Here is a 22,183-nt window from a genome sequence, read left to right as displayed (position 1 = left end):
ACGCTGCTCCCCCATGCCTCACTTCCCTGATCTGTAGGCTGCACCCCCATGTCTCACTTCCGTGATCTGTAGGCTGCCCCCCATGCCTTACTTTCCTGATCTATAGGCTGCTCCCATGCCTCACTTCCCTGATCTATAGGCTGCCCCCCATGCCTCACTTCCCTGATCTATAGGCTGCCCCAATGCCTCACTTCCCTGATATATAGGCTGCCCCCCCATGCCTCACTTACCTGGTCTATAGGCTGCCCCCCATCCCTTACTTACCTGATTTGTAGGCTGTCTCTGCTGGCTGCATGTGCTGCTTCAGTCAGCAGAGAGAAGCAGGGATAAGATGTAGCTTCCTAACCCTGTCTCTCTCCATACACAGCACCACCAACTGGCTGGCGCCGGTATTGCAGTGGATTTTCAATCTCACGAAAAATAGCAGAGCAAGCTTAAAGATCCGGGGGGGGGGGGGAAGTGCCTGCACCCCCCTCCCCTGCGGACGCCCATGGAACCATGAGACCGAGAATGCCATTAAGAGAGAAATAAGTGGAAGAGGATAATGAAATCAGATGTCTAGATACGGAAATGGACAGAACAAACTAAACCAATAACTGTTGAACCAGTTCATATTGTTAAGGAGAGAAAAATAAGTAGCAAGAGAGGTGAGAACGTACAACAGCTCACTTAGCCTGCCCTTCGGTGGGTCCCTGCTCAGATCTCAAGCTTGTTTAAGCTCAACTTGTGCCATTACAGAGAGAACATACGTGAAGCATATCAGACTGGTCCCACATGTACAGGCAGTCCAGATCCGAAATCCTAGCAAGTTCCCTCTGCATGAAAGATACGACAACCCTAGACTATCGTTTCAAACTTGTAAGGTATCATCAGTGAGGTATAGCCAATATCCCTCTAGACACTGTGAGCAAGGGGTCCACATCGGGTTTGTCCTTTAAACTTAATGAGAGAAAAATAAGTAGCAAGAGAGGTGAGAACAGACAATAGCTCAAATAGCCTGCCCTTCAGTGGGTTCCTGCTCAGATCTCAAGCTGGTTTTAGCTCAACTTGTGCCATTACAGAGAGAACATATCTGAAGCATATCAGACTGGTCCCACCCGTACGGACAGTCCAGATCCAAAATGCCAGCAAGTTCCCTCTGCACTAAAGATATAAACAACCCTAGAGGATCATTTCTACCTTGTAAGTTATCATCAGTGAGGTATAGCCAATATCCCTCTAGGCACCGTGAGCAAGGGGTCCATGTCTGGATTGCCCTTTAAGGGTCCGTAATTGATTATAAGTGGGACATACGTGATGGGCGTTCTATTGTCCTCCCTAGCCCCCACCCATTAGCAGTGGGGGGGGACTCAAGTAATAGAGGATGGGGACCTATAGTACCCATTAGCTGTGGGTTGGCACCATAATTTATAATTGGGGGATTTATGGTCTCACCCTCAGTCCCCACCTATTGACGGCAGATGGCATTCCTAAGTGATAAGGATGGACCTATTGCCGCCTCCATGCTTCCCCCCGCTACCCATCTGCCCTTAATGGGAGGTGGCTGGAAGGAGACATTAGGTCTCTCTATCATTTAGAGACCCCCACCAACCTCTAATAGGTGAGGGCTGGGAGTGGATATTATGTCCCCCCATCATTTAGGGCCTCCACCTGCCACGAATGGGTGTGTACTGGGGGGGAGATAGACTATTAAGACCCATTGTCATTTAGGGCCCCCACCCATTACCAGGAGTGGACACTAGATCTCTAGTTTAGTTTAATAGTTACTACTAGCTATGCAGGGTGGAGGCTGGAGGGGGACACTATGTCCCTCCCTTGTTAATTATTATAATAGGTGCCCCACTACATTCCCAAGGTGGGGCATCTATTATAATAATTAAAAAAGGGGGGCTGGAGGGGGACACTATATCCCCCATATGATAAAGCGCCTTCGTCACTGGTGTTTGGAGGGGCCTGCTTGCTAGCCTCTTGTCCCAGGACTATGGCCCATGTATTAGACTGGGATACAGACTAGAGAAAAGGCTTTTGTTCATGTCTTTATCCCCCAGTTCAGTCTATGGGACAGCCGGATGGATTGTGCCTATGGTGCTCGTTTATACGAACAAACTACCGAACAGCCGAACCCCACACAAGTGGAATGTGTCCCTCATTTACCTCCCAGGAGCTGCGGTTAACCGCAGCTAATTGACGAATGGCTGGGTGGTCGCCGTTCGTGTAGTCGAACACGTGGCGGCGGCCATCTTGTTTAATCGAACGTGTTCAGCGGTGTTTGGTCGTCGAATTCATGGAAATTAAATCGAGCACGAGATGGCATGAACACCGCTGAACTTTACCTCCTCTCAACTTCGACACTTCAACAGGTGTCGAACAGTGTTCGACAATTCGAACGCCACTTTAACATTGACATTTGCAAGACATTTGCATCTATTTGAACTGACTTTAATATGGGAAATAGACCGGCCAAATTTTGTGGAACTCTTTTGGTCAGGAAAGCCATGCTGCGGTCGGTCAAAAGAGACCTCCATAGACACTTGGACCCCATGGCGATTTGACTATGTTCGTGGGATCTGAGCGCTGTTTGGATATATTGGGCGCTCAGATCCAAGTTATCTGGGGGTTCAGTTGTGTGAAACATAAGTTATGTATTTTAATGTGTTTTTGGTTACACTTTTAACTTAGGAATATTTTCTGTACCTGGAGATAATTGAGTTTACTACAGCCACTTAAGCAAATTATCTCCAGGATAGAGGAGAGGGATTTTACTGTGCATGTGGGAGTGTAATTGTGTTAATTATTGTTCCCATTTGTTTGTGTCCCTTTTGTCCCAGTTTACCACCAGGTCCAGGGGGTGTGCCTCTGGCCTGAAAATGTGTATAAAAGAAATGCCTTTGTGCTCATTAAACAGATCATCTTCATGATGTTTCCGCTCATGTTTGGGGGATTGAAGAACTACACTCTGGGGATTGCTATAATCACTACACAGGGTATAATCACAAAGCTCTGGTAAGAGCTTGTTCCTGTTCCTGCTCTCTGGATTTAAGTGAGGTCCACCCACTGGGAGCTGGATCCTGGTCTTGGGACCAGGGTGGGTAGGAGCAGGCGAGACCCCAACCAAGCAGTGGCTATGGTGTCTGGTGGATTGCTTGGAGTCCTTGGGAAGCACTAGGAGTATCCGTCAGCGGAAGGTACCCGGTCGGGGTGCCAGGAGATCTGTTACACCCCCTTGTCAATTATTATAATAGGTACCCCACACATTCTCAAGGTGGGGCACCTCTTATAATAATTAACAAAGGGAGCTATTCTAATATTCTGCCATATATACCATAGTAGTCTAGAGTGGGTCACAGTTGAATTCGGTCAGGAATATCAATATGACATGGTCAAAGGCAGGACATGTTATCCATTTTCCCTTATTGGGGCCCATCCTAAGTAACTGAGATAGTGGAGTCTTGACAGTTATATCCCTTAGACAGTGCTAGGGAAAAGCTGCTGCCAGCGGTCCAATTCACTATGGTGTGTAGAAAGCAAGTGGGTCCTGCCACCACATATTAAGTGGTAGTACCTGCAGAGTGTCTCCCAGGGCCATAAAATTATTGTGAGTGTGGACAGGATGTTTGAATGTTAGACGTAAATGCCAGACTGTGTAATGGAGGTAAACGTTCTAGAGTAGTATCACAATGTCCAACTCTCTTTGGTATTTACAGAAACTAAATCTATGTTTATATTAAATAAATTATAATATATTTAGGCAGTCAAAATATTTGTTTTGTTGATTGTGACAGATCCACCTGTCTTTAAAATACTTTTATTCCCCCTTGGTTTGTCTGTTTGTTCGGTTAATTGCCTGTCCGTGCACCCCGTTCGTTTATTTTCCTAACTACCGAATGCACTGCCGAATGGCCGGCCACCCAACATGCTGCTGGTTAACCTCTTGGCCTCAATAGAACGTTGTGGTTAACTGCAGACACGTTCTAATTGATAAGGGAAAGCTGGGTGACTGTCGTTCGTATGCCGAACACGAGGCGGCGGCCGTCTTGGACGTACGAATGCCCAGCGATGTTTGTCGAGAATATTATGGAACTAAAAACGGACACTGAATTACACGAACACCGCTGAAGCCGCCGACCTCTCCCATACGGTGGGTCCTGTATACGAACGCCATCCTGTTCGGTAGTTTTACTTCACGAATGGACTCACCTCAGATAGTTATCCCATGGAGCCTATTCGTATACCGAACCGACTATGCCGACTATGTGCACAACTTTGGCTCCATGGCGATTGGACTATGTGTATGGGATCTGAGCGCCATTCGGTAATAATGTGCGCTCAGATCCAAGCTATCTGAGGATATGTTGAACCCATATATTTCTTTCAGTTATTGTAATGTTATATAATTTTAGGTATTTTCTCCACCACATGTAAAATGGAGTTTGGCCTCTATCCTGGGAGATAATTGAGTTACTCCCCAATTATCTCCAGGATAGAGAGGAGGGTTCTGTACAGCAAAAGGGGAGTGTTTATAGCCAAAGTGTTTCTATTGGCTACTGTATTATATTTGTCCCAGTTTTCCACCAGGTCCCCTAGGGGAGTGTCCACCTGTTGGAATACTGCATAAAAAACGGGCAGGTAGCCCACATTAAATAGATCTCTGCTTAACCCTCAATACAGAGCTCGGTCTCGTACTTGGAGGTATTGGATTTGTATGGTTTACTCGTTCGGCTGTTTGGTTCATGAAGGATTTCGTATGGTTCCTGTTCGGCTAATTGGAGCTTTTGTTAGCTGCTTCTCTATTCGGAAAGGGAACATCTTCAGCGGTATTAACCCCTCTTATACCTGGGTGTACCATAACACTGATCAGCTCCCAATATTGACATGTGCAAAGAATAAAAAAAATATTCTCAGAACTCCCTTATGATTTGAAATGACGTGTAAGACATGCTGTTATCACACAAATAGCTAAGTAGCATGGTTCTTAAATTGCTATATGATTGTGCGGAGAACATTTGTCATCCTAAAGCCACTTTACTATGCAAACCAAGGTCTGTTAAAAACAGCATTTCCATATTTAAACAGTACTTGGTGGTGCTTGTGTTAAAAAAAACTGCTGACTACATTCTCACATTGTAACCATACGGGAGAACTAACATGCAATATTGAGACATCAGTTTCTAAATCTTTCATATAAATTTAAAGAAAAAGTGTACGTTGCATAAAAAAGGTTAAAATAATGTATAGGTGATTGTCAATGTTTTGTGGTTCGATTTACATAGAAGCTTTTGTACATTCAAATATTCTTTTGTTGTTTTGGATTCCGTTGTGTGATTAGATGTCTGTGATCAGGCGCACTCAAACACTGGATGCACCAAGAAGAATGTAAAGAAGGAATGAGTAACAGAAAATGTCATTAAAGTGGCTTATCCACACAATTGTTTGCCATATGTAAGGATCATTTTGCATAAGCAGCGAGATTGTGAGGTTAAAACCTGATCTTAAAGGCATCTGATTACACAGAAAATAAAATCAATCAAACGCGTGGATTAACTGCTAATAACAGTCACACAGTCACATACAACAGTGCCAGCAGTATTAACACTGGATTTGACAGAGGATAGTGCACAGTGCATTAAAAAAAATAATACTCGCTTCAATCACTGCTCTCTGGTACTAAAGGGTTTATTTAATATTACCCAAGCTACAGTGCTCTACCCAGGGCCATCTTTAACACGGGGCAAACGGGAAAGCGGCCCCGGGCCCAGTTGATCCTGGGGGGCCCAGAGTAGCTTCCCCGTGGGCCCCGCGATTTGCGTTGCCCCCATGGACCGGGCGGTGTGGCTACACAGAGCCGCACCGACCCGCACACTAAGGAGGCCCCCCGGGTGGCTCATGCACTAAGGGCCACCCGGGGAGCATGTGTGAGCAGGGGCCCGGTCTGGCGCTGTGACGCTTAAACAGCGCGACCAGGCCCCTTCCTGTACCGGCTGGGAGGAAGTGACGTCACTTCCTCCCGACGAAGATCACAGCCGCGTGGCAGGAGAATGGCAGGAAGAGGGGAGTTCCAGAGGAGAACTCCCATCTGCCTCAGCCTGCCACTGGACCAGGGAAACCACCCTCCAGAAAAAGGTAAGAACCTAGAGGGTGGCTAAATGTATGCTTGTGTGTAAGTATGTCTGTGTGTGTCAGTACAGGGAGTGCAGAATTATTAGGCAAATGAGTATTTTGACCACATCATCCTCTTTATGCATGTTGTCTTACTCCAAGCTGTATAGGCTCGAAAGCCTACTACCAATTAAGCATATTAGGTGATGTGCATCTCTGTAATGAGAAGGGGTGTGGTCTAATGACATCAACACCCTATATCAGGTGTGCATAATTATTAGGCAACTTCCTTTCCTTTGGCAAAATGGGTCAAAAGATGGACTTGACAGGCTCAGAAGTGTCAAAAATAGTGAGATATCTTGCAGAGGGATGCAGCACTCTTAAAATTGCAAAGCTTCTGAAGCGTGATCATCGAACAATCAAGCGTTTCATTCAAAATAGTCAACAGGGTCGCAAGAAGCGTGTGGAAAAACCAAGGCGCAAAATAACTGCCCATGAACTGAGAAAAGTCAAGCGTGCAGCTGCCAAGATGCCACTTGCCACCAGTTTGGCCATATTTCAGAGCTGCAACATCACTGGAGTGCCCAAAAGCACAAGGTGTGCAATACTCAGAGACATGGCCAAGGTAAGAAAGGCTGAAAGACGACCACCACTGAACAAGACACACAAGCTGAAACGTCAAGACTGGGCCAAGAAATATCTCAAGACTGATTTTTCTAAGGTTTTATGGACTGATGAAATGAGAGTGAGTCTTGATGGGCCAGATGGATGGGCCCGTGGCTGGATTGGTAAAGGGCAGAGAGCTCCGACGCCAGCAAGGTAGAGGTGGAGTACTGGTTTGGGCTGGTATCATCAAAGATGAGCTTGTGGGGCCTTTTCGGGTTGAGGATGGAGTCAAGCTCAACTCCCAGTCCTACTGCCAGTTTCTGGAAGACACCTTCTTCAAGCAGTGGTACAGGAAGAAGTCTGCATCCTTCAAGAAAAACATGATTTTCATGCAGGACAATGCTCCATCACACGCGTCCAAGTACTCCACAGCGTGGCTGGCAAGAAAGGGTATAAAAGAAGAAAATCTAATGACATGGCCTCCTTGTTCACCTGATCTGAACCCCATTGAGAACCTGTGGTCCATCATCAAATGTGAGATTTACAAGGAGGGAAAACAGTACACCTCTCTGAACAGTGTCTGGGAGGCTGTGGTTGCTTCTGCACGCAATGTTGATGGTGAACAGATCAAAACACTGACAGAATCCATGGATGGCAGGCTTTTGAGTGTCCTTGCAAAGAAAGGTGGCTATATTGGTCACTGATTTGTTTTTGTTTTGTTTTTGAATGTCAGAAATGTATATTTGTGAATGTTGAGATGTTATATTGGTTTCACTGGTAAAAATAAATAATTGAAATGGGTATATATTTGTTTTTTGTTTAGTTGCCTAATAATTATGCACAGTAATAGTCACCTGCACACACAGATATCCCCCTAAAATAGCTATAACTAAAAACAAACTAAAAACTACTTCAAAAAATATTCAGCTTTGATATTAATGAGTTTTTTGGGTTCATTGAGAACATGGTTGTTGTTCAATAATAAAATGAATCCTCAAAAATACAACTTGCCTAATAATTCTGCACTCCCTGTATGTGTGTGTCAGTAGGCCTGTCTGTGTATGTATGTGTGTGTATGTCAGTAGGCCTGTGTGTGTCAGTATGTCTGTCTATGTGTATATCAGTATGCCTGTGTGTGTGTGTCAGCATGCTTGTGTGTGTCAATATGTCTGTCAGTGTATGTGTCTGTGTGTGTCAGTACATCTGTCAGTGTATGTGTCTGTGTTTGTATGTATGTCTGTGTGTGTGTGTGTCAATACATCTGTCAGTGTATGTGTCTGTGTGTGTCAGTATATCTGTCAGTGTGTTTTTGTGTGTGTGTGTGTCAGTATATCTGTCAGTGCATGTGCCTGTGTGTGTATGTATGTATGTATGTATGTCTGTGTGTGTGTCAGTATGTCTGCCAGTATATATTTGTGTGTCAGTGTATGTGTGTGTCAGTATGTATCTGTGAATGATTTAATGTCTGTCTGTGTGTATGTGCCAGTACGTCTGTCTATGTGTATGTCAGTATGCCTGTGTGTGTGTCAGTGTGTCTGTGTGTATGTCAGTATGCCTGTGTGTATGTCAATATGTCTGTCAGTGTATGTGTCTGTGTGTGTCAGTATATCTGTCAGTGTATGTGTCTGTGTGTGTATGTATGTGTGTGTGTATGTCAATACGTCTGTCAGTGTATGTGTCTGTATGTGTCAGTATATCTGTCAGTGTATGTGTTTGTGTGCGTGTCAGTATATCTGCCAGTGTATGTATGTATGTCTGTGTGTGTGTCAGTATGTCTGCCAGTATATATTTGTGTGTCAGTGTATGTGTGTGTCAGCATGTTTCTGTGAATGTATTAATGTCTGTCTGTGTGTGTGTGCCAGTACATCTGTCTGTGTGTATGTCAGTATGCCTGTGTGTGTCAGTGTGTATGTGTGTATGTCAGTATGCCTGTGTGTGTGTCAACACGTCTGTCAGTGTATGTGTCTGTGTGTGTCAGTATATCTGTCAGTGTATGTGCCTGTGTGTGTATGTATGTATGTCTGTGTGTGTCAGTATGTCTGCCAGTATATATGTGTGTGTCAGTGTATGTGTGTGTCAGTATGTATCTGTGAATGTTTTAATGTCTGTCTGTGTGTATGTACCAGTATGTCTGTCTATGTGTATGTCAGTATGCCTGTGTGTGTGTCAGTGTGTCTGTGTGTGTCAGTATCCCTGTGTGTGTGTCAATACGTATGTCAGTGTATGTGTCTGTGTGTATCAGTATATCTGTCAGTGTATGTGTTTGTGTGTGTGTCAGTATATCTGTCAGTGTATGTGTCTGTGTGTGTATGTATGTCTGTGTGTGTGTCAGTATGTCTGCCAGTATATATTTGTGTGTCAGTATGTATCTGTGAATGTTTTAATGTCTGTCTGTGTCTATATGTGCCAGTACGTCTGTCAGTGTGATTGCGCATTGGGCGTAATTGGGGGGGGAGGGATGGGAAGAGCAGGGCCCAGGGGGCCCAAGAAAATGCATTGCCCAGGGTCCTAATCACATTATAGACGGCCCTGGCTCTACCATTAAATAACGTCAAAAGAAAGAACAGTCTCCTCTCTCTCTCTCTTTCTCTCTCTCTCTCTCTCTCTCTCTATATATACTGAAAAAAGTGCTGACTACATCCTCACATTGTGACCATACGTGAGACCGTCGCTCTATAGATCTTTGTTGCAATATAGTGACATCAGTTGCTAAATCATTAATATATATTTAAATGGAAAAGCGAACATCACATGAAAAAGGTTCAAATAAAATATAGGTGGCTGTCAATGTTTTAGAAACTAAAGAACAGTCCGTATGCAGCAGCATAGAACGCTATATTAACTTAGAGTCCTGGAGCCGCTGGCTTACTTAGCTTCCTGGTGCTCCTCTTCAATGTCACTGTGAGGCAGTCCTCTTTGGATGATTCAGGCCCCACCTGGGCCATGTAATAGCTAGTGAACAACTCATAGATAGCCGTTTCATTGTTAATGCAAATCATCAGCATGAGGTTGGTTGGTTACTGGCTTGCTAGTGAGGCCTGGCAGTGCTTGTGAAGCAAAAACCAAGAGAGGTATGGTGGGGAAAAATTGTGATTGAAAACCCCTTCCACCTGAAGCCTGTGGATAGGTAATACAATGTTAAACAAATATCTGCACACCAGTCAAGCCATAAGACTTGCTTTTCCCACAGGAATCCCACATTTGCAATGATGTTACTACCACAAAGGATTATGGGTGGGCATATGTAAATTAGTTCAACAAGGAATCACATTTTTGCCTCATTCCATTTTAAACATGGATTCCTTTGAGTCTGTGTTTGCTGTATACAACAGCTTTGAAACACAACTTAGGAAAAGATGCAAAGCTAGTGAACAACTCATAGACAGCTGGTTCATTGTTAATGCAAATCATCAGCATGAGGATGGTTGGTTACTGGCTGGCTAGTGAGGCTTGGCAGTGCTTGTGAAGCAAAAACCAACAGAGGTATGGTGGGGAAAAATTGTGATTGAAAACCCCTTCCACCTGAAGTCTGTGAATAGTTAATACAATGTTAAACAATAATCTGCACACCAATCAAGCCATAAGACTTGCTTTTCTCACAGGAATCCCAAATTTGCAGTGATGTTACTACCACAAAGTATTCTGGGTGGGCATATGCAAATTAGATCAACAAAGCAATGTTGATGCAAATCATCAGCATGAGGTTGGTTACTGGCTGGCTAGTGAGGCTTGGCAGTGCTTGTGAAGCAAGGAGGATGCACTCACAGGACTTTGTAGATAAATCTTGACAATTTATTGTGCAATCATACACCAGAAAATGTGTTGACGTTTCAGTCCTCATATTATATATACAGTAGTCTAAATGGAAATACTTTAATATTAGGATATCCCTAAAAGGTGAGGGTTATAAAATAAAAATAAAAATAAATATAAAGTTGCCTAAATGCTCCACAATATATGGAAAATATATAGATATTAGGATTATATCAGGTATCCACTATGAGTTTTATTGTATCTGGCAATGCTATCTATATAAAATCTAATATAATAACCAAAAAATGAAGAAAAACAAAATACTCTAAAGTACTACTTCTAATTAGCACAAGAAAAACTCCATATTAGCATATATATCCAAACTGGCTAAACTTGCCAAAAAAGATAATTTGATTAAATTATCAATCAATGCTGGATAGGTAATGCTGGTAATATTATCCAAAAAATACACATATCAGAGAATAAAATAAAAGGAAATAAAGTATATACAAGGCTTTAAGAAATAATGAAGAAAAACAAAATACTCTAAAGTACTACTTCTAATTAGCACAAGAAAAACTCCATATTAGCATATATATCCAAACTGGCTAAACTTGCCAAAAAAGATAATTTTATTAAATTATCAGTCAATGCTGGATAGGTAATGCTGGTAATATTATCCAAAAAAATACACATATCAGAGAATAAAATAAAAAGGAAATAAAGTATATACAAGGCTTTAAGAAATAAGAGTCTTGTCTCTCTATATATGTCTAGTGGAAATAAATTGAGGAGTGTTAGATATAGATGTCATGATGCTTAGAATGCTCAATGATACATCTATAGATAGATAAATAAAGTATAGAGTATATAGTTATAAGAAGGTACTGGAATGTAGATGGTATAGTAATAAAGATATACTGCATATCAAATTTGCAGTGACAGATAGTAATAACCAATCTCTCCCTTCCCATGTACCCTTCTAAGCAAAAAGTGGAGCAGACTAAATTAAACAAAAGTTAAACATAGAAAACCCTATAAGGCAAGCTAAATATCATGCCGTGATAAGTGAAAAAATAAAATGCCTGACACGCGTTCCGGTACTGTGAAACCAGCACCTTCATCAGAGGCAAACGAGCTGAAAATGAAAAGGCTCTTAAATACCTTATTCTCCCAGCGTCTGAATCGTTATGCAGCCAATCAGGATAGTATGTTCACGCCGGAAAATCTATGTGTGCCAAATGTGTGCTTCTTGTGCCAAAACATTAAGTGGGCGGAGCCAGCCAGTTCACGTGATCACAAATCACGTGAGATTAATATGATTGAGCTATCCGAGTCTGCCTGTATGGTTACGTGTGCACTGAATAATGAGGAGGCATTTTATTTGTATAATTTTTTCACTTATGGGCACTTAACACATATCATGGTTCTAGGTACATCAAAATCGAAACAGTAACAGGTCTACAAAGGACTGTAGATATTTGTTTCTGCAAACATTTGTGTCTCAGGTATTTAACATTACGCTTTCATACGTTAACCTCAATATTACAAGTCCTCACTTAGCCTCTCACGTTATGTTCATACAATTTTACGTTACATAGGGGCTTGTTTCGCATATATTTCGACCCTGGTAAGGTCCTCAATACGCTTACGATAATACATTACCTATTTCTACAACAAACTCGTACTATGTTTTTATATTATTTCAAGACATCTAGTAGGGTGTTGACTTTTCATTGTATTATCTGTCTTTCCCACTAGAAGTGTTCACCAGTAGGTGTAATAGGATATAGAAGTTTATCCCCATGCCCATATTTTCTCTCTCTTTTCTCTCCCCTTTTGTTTGATATTACTCTAAATTATACCTACACGTATCATCTTTACTTTTAGGCCACACTCAGATCCAGACCTTTAACAATCTTTTTAAGTTGCTAACTGGTCAATCTAATGACCCCAGGCTCAGCACAAGTTCCCAGGGGCCCCACGCTGGCAGCCCAGGACACGTTGTCTTCTATCTTATCTACTCTCCAGGCACTGAACGAAAGACTGTCAACATTAGAAATGGTCTCCACTACTACAGGCTGCTCAACTTCAGGCAGCTCAGCTCCAGTACACGCACCCACAAATACACAGAGTAGTGTCATCAATTTTCCTCCCCTCCCCCCCACCACACCACACACTATTTCCCCAGCTCACTCGGTTTCTGCTCCTATTAAAAAGACAAAAGGCAAAGGGATAAGCAGTTTTTCTTGGGTATCTCAATAGACACAGTGTCATTGCAGGCAAGCCTCCCTGATGAGAAATTGCTACATATCAAGGAAGAGTTGGATCTATTTCTTCAAAATTGTTCATGTACGCGGAGGGATCTCATTCTTTACTGGTATCGCTCAATCTCGCTATGTGGATCATTCCACAGGGTAGATCATGTATCCCCAGGTTACTCTGCATCTTACCTGGTGTGCCTGATGATGGCACCATTGTTCTTGACTCCCTAGCTAGAGTCGATTTGCTCATGTGGAAGAGCTTCCTCTCAGAATGGAATGGTATCTATGTTCATTCCGCCACTATCCGAACAATCACTGTAATTTGGAATGACGCAGTGACCCACACTGGGTTCTCTGCCATACCCGATAACCACTGGTTTAGGGATGTATGGCCTAAAGACACAGTTGCCTTGTCGGCCTTTAGAAAAACCTTGGCCTTATTTGAAATCTACCCTATCATGGTGGCGGCTCATACTTGGGGTCATCTTTTGTTTGGCAAGGCAGTAAAGAGTTTTACAAATAATTTGGCAGCATGCAAGATAGTCAATAAAGGGTGCTCCTCCTCTTTGACCATCATGCAGTTGGTCTGAAAATTTACTTGGCTTGCCGCGAAATTGCAATATTTCTTGGTATGTGAACACATCCTGGGAGTAGATAACACCGCAGCTGATGCTTTACCCCATTTTGACTATTCTTGGTTACGTTCAGTCCGGCCATGCGCTGTCCTTAGTCCTTGGTGTGATACTATTTCTGTGTGCCGGATCAACAGTAATCCTGACAGCTAAGATCCTTTAACCTTTCCTGGTAAGTTTTTCTTTTTGATATTCTTTATTTTTGCAGTGCAAGTATACAAAACAGGCTGGCGAGAAGTGCCCCAAAAGCAGTCCTCTGGCTTTTCCCACGCTTAACATGCGGGGCACTTGAATAACAGGCACAATTTTTGTTTTAAACAGGTGGATTTAAACGTAGATTGAGATAACAGTTAGAAACATGCTAGAGCTTCAAGAGTTAAAACAGTATGCTTGGTATCATGGCAAATAGTGACCTAACGGCAAAAGGCAGTTTATATCCTTTCATAGCTGGAAGTCTAGTTACTGGGTTAGCTATCAGATCTAGGGCATTTCTGTAAGTTTAAGCTACTCTGGCTAACTGACAATGTTAAACAGCATATGGGTGCTTTGTAACTCTGATCAGGCATAGGACGTGCTGTGTAAGTAAAAAGGCGATCTGCTATTTCATACAATTAGAGTCAGGAGGCAGGAGGTAAGAAAATAAAAATAATAAGGCATGCTGTTCATAGCTAAGCAGCAGTACGTGCACAGTTTTTAAGTATAAACAAAGATGATATAACAGGCTTAACATTGGTCAACAGTTACTGCACTGTAGTTTAGCATGCAAGTGAGTTAGGATTAAGTTGCTATGTACTACCGCAGTATAGCAAAAGCTTTAACCTGCAAGTCTCGGTGAAAACATGACTGATGAATCATTCATTTTTGTCCGAGTAAGATTAAATTAAATAAAATAAAGTAAATAAAAAAAGATAAAGATATCGGTGCTTAACCTTGCTAGGTCGCCTATGCTATTAAAGATATAGTGTAAACACATCTTAATACAGAGCAGTATCTGGTTACGGAAGCATAGTAATGTTGTGCCATGAATGTTTGGGCTAGGAGGCATCATAGGTAACATTGCTAATATTTGCCTAAATTGTAGAGTAACTTCACCATTCTCACTAGGCATGGTTGCTCTGTGTAACAACAGGTCATCCCTTATAGGGGTTTCACTATGACTGTGCATCCTAGCAATAATGCCTGGTATGGGAGAACTAACATGAGAGTGTAATATTTTGAGATTATTAGTATGAACAATGATCAAAAACGTTTTAACACTCCATATCATGAGAGTTCAGTGTTGTTCGTCGATCTCTGCTTAGGAGGTTATGTATGGGACTAGCTAGAGTCCGTTTTGGCAGGGGCTCCACATAGTGTCCTCCATGTTGCCCTGTCATGTGCAGGGCCGTTTGAAGGAATTTGGGGGCCCCAAGCAAAACGGACATGGAGGCCCCCCCATGTGACATCACAGTGCCCCACCCATGTGATCTGCCATGTTAACTAACACAGTGCTGCAGTGCCGCCGTGTTTACAATAAAAGGCCAGCAGGGACAGGCTATAGACACCAGAACCACTACATTAAGCTGCAGTGGTTTTTGGGGACTATAGTGTCCCTTTAATGTGAGGTAAATTAGAGATTAGTGCCACGAATAATATACTAGATTGCCTACTTACAACCAGATGAGGATGATGATGGGCTTCAGCTGCCGTCTGGCTCCACTGGTCTGGTGTAGAACAGGCTCTCTGGAGGCGGTTTGTAACTGTGGTCACAAAAATCAATGTTCTGGGAGAACGGGAAGCAGCTCCATTTTTTGAGGGCCATTTACACAGCTCAAGGTCTGGGTCCCAGGGTCCACCTTCATGTTCCACCAATGAGTTTGTTCACAGGGGTGTGTGTGTGTGGGGGGGGGGGGGGATGTCCTGATGTGTGTAAGGAATGCATTGTGTGAATCTGTGTTTGTATGTGTAAGGGCTGCAAGGTGAGTTTGTGTATGTATGGGATGCAGTGTGTGTGTCTGTAAGGCAGTGTTTCCCAACCCAGTCCTCAAGGCACACCTACCAGTCCAGGATTTAAGGATTACCCAGTTTTGTCTAAGGTGTTTTTAGAAAAAAAAGAAAAAACACCTTAGACACAACTGGGTCACCCCTAAATCCTGGACTGGTAGGTGTGCCTTGAGGACTGGGTTGGGAAACACTGCTGTAAGGGATGCACTGAGTGTGTGGAAGGGGTGCATTGTGTGTTGCTGTGTGTAAGGGATGCATTGCTTGTGTATGTGTGTCTGTGTGTAATGCATTGTGTGTTTTTCTGTGTGCAAGGGGTGCATTGTGTGTGTGTGATGGATGTCAATATCTCCCCCTACCCCCGTCAATTTCCTTCTTCTCCCCCCTCTCCAATTTCCTTCTTCTCCCCCTCCCTCTCATTGCCTTCTCCCCCCCTCCAATTTCCTTCTTCTCCCTCTCATTTCCTTCCTTCTCCCCCCTCCAATTTCCTTCTTCTCCCCCTCCCTCTCATTTCCTTCCTTCTCCCCCCCTCCAATTTCCTTCCTCCCCCTCCAATTTCCTTCCTCCCCCTCCAATTTCCTTCCTCCCCCCTCCAATTTCCTTCCTCTCCCCCCTCCAATTTCCTTCCTCCCTCCCCCCCTCAAGTTTCCTTCCTCCCTCCCCCCTCAAATTTCCTTCCTCTCCCTCTCCCTCAAATTTCCTTCCTCTCCCCCTCCCTCAAATTTCCTCCCTTCCTCTCCCCCCTCCCTCTCCCTCTCCCTCAAATGTCCTCCCTTCCTCTCCCCCTCCCTCAAATGTCCTCCCTTCCTCTCCCCCTCAAATTCCTACCTATCCCTCCCCTCCCTCAAATGTCCTTCCTCTCCCCCCTTCGAATTTCCTCCCTTCCTCTCTCCCCCCAAAATTTCCTCCCTCCCTCTCCCCCACTCCCTCAAATTTCCTCCCTCCCTCTCCCCCCCACTCCCTCAAATTTCCTCCCTCCCTCTCCCCCCCACTCCCTCAAATTTCCTCCCTCCCTCCCTCTCACCCCCACTCCCTCAAATTTCCTCCCTCCCTCTCCCCCTCCACCCACTCAAATTTCCTCCCTCTCCCCCCACCCAAATTTCCTCCCACTCCCCCCACCCACTCAAATGTCCTCCCTCGCCCCCCCACCCACTCAAATGTCCTCCCTTCGCCCCCCACCCACTCAAATTTCCTCTCTCTCCCCCCCACCCACTCAAATTTTCTCCCTCACCCCCCACCCACTCAAATTTTCTCCCTCCCCCCACCCACTCAAATGTCCTCCCTCCCCCCCACCCACTCAAATGTCCTCCCTTCGCCCCCCCACCCACTCAAATTTCCTCCCTCTCCCCCCACCCACTCAAATTTCCTCCCTCGCCCCCCCACCCACTCAAATGTCCTCCCTTCGCCCCCCCCACCCACTCAAATTTTCTCCCTCCCCCCCACCCACTCAAATTGTCTCCCTCCCCCCCACCCACCCACTCAAATTGTCTCCCTCCCCCCCCCACCCACTCAAATTGTCTCCCTCCCCCCCCACCCACTCAAATTTTCTCCCTCCCCCCACCCAAATTTTCTCCCTCCAGCCCCCCCCCCCACCCACTCAAATTTTCTCCCTCTCCCCCTCCAATTTCCTCCCTCTCCCCCACTCACTGAAATGTCCTCCCCCAACTGGCTGTCCCTGACACCCGGCGGGCGCGCGAGGGAGCACTCTCCCTGGCTGAGTGCTTCCTCTTCAGCTCCCTCGCGCGCCGCGTACTGATGCCGGAGCCAGAAGATGACATAGAAACATAGAAACATAGAATGTGACGGCAGATAAGAACCATTCGGCCCATCTAGTCTGCCCAGTTTTCTAAATACTTTCATTAGTCCCTGGCCTTATCTTATAGTTAGGATAGCCTTATGCCTATCCCACGCATGCTTAAACTCCTTTACTGTGTTAACCTCTACCACTTCAGCTGGAAGGCTATTCCATGCATCCACTACCCTCTCAGTAAAGTAATACTTCCTGATATTATTTTTAAACCTTTGTCCCTCTAATTTAAGACTATGTCCTCTTGTTGTGGTAGTTTTTCTTCTTTTAAATATAGTCTCCTCCTTTACTGTGTTGATTCCCTTTATGTATTTAAATGTTTCTATCATATCCCCCCTGTCTCGTCTTTCCTCCAAGCTATACATGTTAAGATCCTTTAACCTTTCCTGGTAAGTTTTATCCTGCAATCCATGAACCAGTTTAGTAGCCCTTCTTTGAACTCTCTCTAAGGTATCAATATCCTTCTGAAGATAGGGTCTCCAGTACTGTGTACAGTACTCCAAGTGAGGTCTCACCAGTGTTCTGTACAATGGCATGAGCACTTCCCTCTTTCTACTGCTAATACCTCTCCCTATACAACCAAGCATTCTGCTAGCATTTCCTGCTGCTCTATTACATTGTCTGCCTACCTTTAAGTCATCAGAAATAATCACCCCTAAATCCCTTTCCTCAGATGTTGAGGTTAGGACTCTATCAAATATTTTGTACTCTACCCTTGGGTTTTTACGTCCAAGATGCATTATCTTGCACTTATCCACATTAAATGTCAGTTGCCACAACTCTGACCATTTTTCTAGTTTACCTAAATCATTTTCCATTTGGCTTATCCCTCCTGGAACATCAACCCTGTTACATATCTTAGTATCATCCGCAAAAAGACACACCTTACCATCAAGACCTTCTGCAATATCACTAATAAAAATATTAAAGAGAATGGGTCCAAGTACAGATCCCTGAGGTACCCCACTGGTGACAAGCCCAAGCTTCGAATATACTCCATTAACTACAACCCTCTGTTGCCTGTCACTCAGCCACTGCCTTACCCATTCAACAATATTGGAATCCAAACTCAAAGATTGTAGTTTATTGATAAGCCTTCTATGTGCAACAGTGTCAAAAGCCTTACTGAAATCTAGGTAAGCAATGTCTACTGCACCACCCTGATCTATAATTTTAGTTACCCAATCAAAAAAATCAATAAGATTAGTTTGGCATGATCTCCCTGAAGTAAACCCATGTTGTCTCTGGTCTTGAAATCCATGTGTTTTTAGATGTTCAACAATCCTATCCTTTAACATGGTTTCCATCACTTTCCCCACTACTGAAGTAAGGCTTACTGGCCTATAGTTGCCCGACTCCTCCCTATTACCTTTCTTGTGAATGGGCACAACATTCGCTAACTTCCAATCTTCTGGGACTACTCCTGTTATCAATGATTGGTTAAATAAATCTGTTAATGGTTTTGCTAGTACACCACTAAGCTCTTTTAATAGCTTTGGGTGTATTCCATCAGGTCCCATTGACTTATGTGTCTTTACTTTTGACAGTTGAAATAGAACCTCTTCCTCTGTAAACTCCCGTGTAATAAATGACTCATTTATCCTTTTTCTTAACTGAGGTCCCTTTCCTTCATTTTCATCTGTAAATACCGAACAAAAATATTCATTGAGGCAGTCAGCTAGACCTTTATCCTCATCTACATACCTTCCTTCTTTTGTTTTTAATCTAACTAATCCTTGTTTTACTTTTCTTTTCTCATTTATGTATCTAAAAAAAGTTTTGTCCCCCTTTTTTACTGACTGTGCTATTTTCTCTTCTGTGTGGGATTTGGAAGCTCTTATAACTTGCTTAGCCTCTTTCTGCCTAATCTTATAGGTCATTCTGTCTTCCTCACTCTGGGTTTTTTTATAATTACTAAATGCTAACTTTTTGTTTTTTACTATTTTGGCCACATCTGCGGAGTACCACAGTGGTTTCTTGAATTTTTTGCTTTTACTGACAAGCCTAATGCAATTTTCTGTTGCATTCAGTAATGCAACTTTTAAATAATCCCATTTCTTTTGGACTCCATATAAATTGCTCCAGTCTGATAATGACTCCTTTACACATATTCTAATTTTAGAAAAGTCTGGTTTTCTAAAGTCTAAAACTTTTGTTTTTGTGTGGTGTGACTCAGTCACTGTTCTTATATTAAACCACACTGACTGATGATCACTGGATCCTAAACTTTCACCTACAGTAATATCTGATACCAAATCTCCATTTGTTAACACTAAATCTAGTATGGCCTCTTTACGAGTTGGCTCCTCAATGACTTGTTTTAGAGACAATCCCAGTAGGGAGTTTAGAATATGTGTGCTCCTGGCACAAGTAGCTATTTTTGTTTTCCAATTCACATCAGGAAGATTAAAGTCACCCATGATGATAACTTCCCCCTTCATTGTCATTTTAACTATTTCTTCAACTAGTAGATTATCTAACTCTTCAATTTGTCCTGGGGGCCTATAAATCACACCTACACGAGTTACTGTGTGATTACCAAATTCTAACGTAACCCAAACGGACTCTATGTTCGCCTCACTAACCTTTATTAGGCTAGATTTTATGCTATCCTTTATATACAGGGCCACCCCTCCCCCTTTCTTGCCTTCCCTGTCTTTTCTATATAAAGAGTACCCTGGTATTGCTATGTCCCAGTCATTTTTCTCATTATACCATGTCTCAGTAACAGCGACTAAATCTACATTATCAGTTGCCATTATTGCCACAAGTTCATGGATCTTATTCCCTAAACTGCGAGCATTTGTAGACATGACTCTAAGCTTATAATTTTTTAACACACTTGCTACAGGCACCTTCTGTCCTTGTTTTGGGGGACAATTGGATTGATGTTTTATCACCCTTTTGCCCCCCCCTCCTAGTTTAAAAACATCCTAGCAAAACCTCTGAACTGCTCACTGAGAACATTTGTTCCCTTTTGAGAAAGATGCAAACCATCTTTTTTGTACAGTTTATTTCCATTCCAAACAGAGCTACCATGAGCAATAAAGCCAAATCCTTGCTCCCGACACCATTCACCAAGCCACAAGTTAAAGTCCCTAATACACATCCGCCTGTCATTCTGAGTGTTATGCACAGGCAGAACTTCAGAGAATGACAGTGTGGAAGCAACCTGCCGTATATCATTGGCAAAAACACTAAAAACTTCCTTAACCTCTGAAACCTCATTGCAAGCCAAGTCATTTGTCCCTAAATGGACAAGTACATCCAATTCCCCTTCCTGCTTTGCTTGCTTAACAATATTACAGATACGTCTCCTGTCTCTGTGAGCAGTAGCTCCGGGAAGACACCTCACAAGACCACCATTGTCCATCTCCACACCTCTTATGATGGAATCCCCCAACAACAACTGCTTTCTATTAGGCCTCACCATAGTCTTCAAGCCTCTCTGCACAACACCACTAGCCTCAGTGCCTCTCTGCACAACACCACTAGCCTCAGTGCCTCTCTGCACAACACCACTAGCCTCAGTGCCTCTCTGCACAACACCACTAGCCTCAGTGCCTCTCTGCACAACACCACTAGCCTCAGTGCCTCTCTGCACAACACCACTAGCCTCAGCGCCTCTCTGCACAACACCACTAGCCTCAGCGCCTCTCTGCACAACACCACTAGCCTCAGTGCCTCTCTGCACAACACCACTAGCCTCAGTGCCTCTCTGCACAACACCACTAGCCTCAGTGCCTCTCTGCACAACACCACTAGCCTCAGTGCCTCTCTGCACAACACCACTAGCCTCAGTGCCTCTCTGCACAACACCACTAGCCTCAGTGCCTCTCTGCACAACACCACTAGCCTCAGTGCCTCTCTGCACAACACCACTAGCCTCAGTGCCTCTCTGCACAACACCACTAGCCTCAGTGCCTATCTCCAGGACACCACTACACTCTGAAAGTGCAGAAAATGAATTATGTAGAACAACAGACTGTGCAATATGCCTTTTATCCACAACTCCAAGTCTACCAGATCCTACAGTAATCCATCTGCCATTCCTAGTATGTCTTTGCGGCAATGGCTTTGCAGCAGTTCCAAAGCGTCATCTTCCGGCTCCGGCATTAGTACGGTGCGCAACGGAGCTGAAGAGGAAGCACTGAGAGGAATGTGCTCCCTCGCGCGCCGCCGGGTGTCAGCAGGGCCAGCCTCTGGGGGGCCCTGAGGTGACCGGCTGCTGGGCCCCCCAGGAGAAGAGGCTGGCCCAGTGGGTACATACCGGGTCCCCTGCGACCCGGTATGTACCCACTGAATGTGGGGCCCGGACGACCTGAGCAGTCCGGGCCCCCCAGGACCGCATGCCCCTGCCGGCTCTGCTTGGGGCCCCGGGCCAGCTCGGGTCCCCAAGCAGTTGCTTGTTTTGCCTGTCAGGTAGCGACGGGCCTGGTCATGTGGGTACCCCTTCAACTGACACCCAGCATGGGAAAGGGCGTTAGGGAGGCGTTTAAGTCCTGCTGTGGTAGGGCAATGTCCGTCTGCATTAAATCCAGTGTGTGGCTGAAGGACAGTCTCTGGTGGGGGTTAAGTGTGGCAACCCGCCAGCCCCGGGCTGTGGGGAGGGCCTGCATCAGTGTCCCAGGGACTCAGGTACTCACAACTGAGGCCAAGTCCTTCTCTGGCGGGATACAGCAATGTTGCTGGGGTGATCACTGCTTGCAGCGAATCTTCCGCCTCCGTGGGTGATGCGTAGGGGGTTTAACCCAGGCGGCTCTCGGCCCAGGTGGGCTCACTGCTGGGTGTGTTACCACTTGTTGGGTGTTTGTGCCCGAGGGTGGTGCACGGGCCCCCTCTCTGTTCCTCCTCTTACCCGCCTCTCGGCTTTGATTTGCTGCCTTGCTTCTGGCCTCCAGTTGTGCCTAGAAACGGATGAAGATTGTGTCTAGTCGCAGCCTTGTTTAATCGAGTGCTGTGTATCCAGCTGGCGCTTCATGCTGCCTCCGGAGCTCATAGTTAGGAGGCCCGCCCGCCATCTTGAGAGGAGCCTCGTGGTTTGT

Source organism: Pelobates fuscus, chromosome 1, assembly GCF_036172605.1.
Source record: "Pelobates fuscus isolate aPelFus1 chromosome 1, aPelFus1.pri, whole genome shotgun sequence".
Lineage (NCBI taxonomy): Eukaryota > Metazoa > Chordata > Amphibia > Anura > Pelobatidae > Pelobates > Pelobates fuscus.
This window is presented reverse-complemented; position numbering follows the sequence as displayed.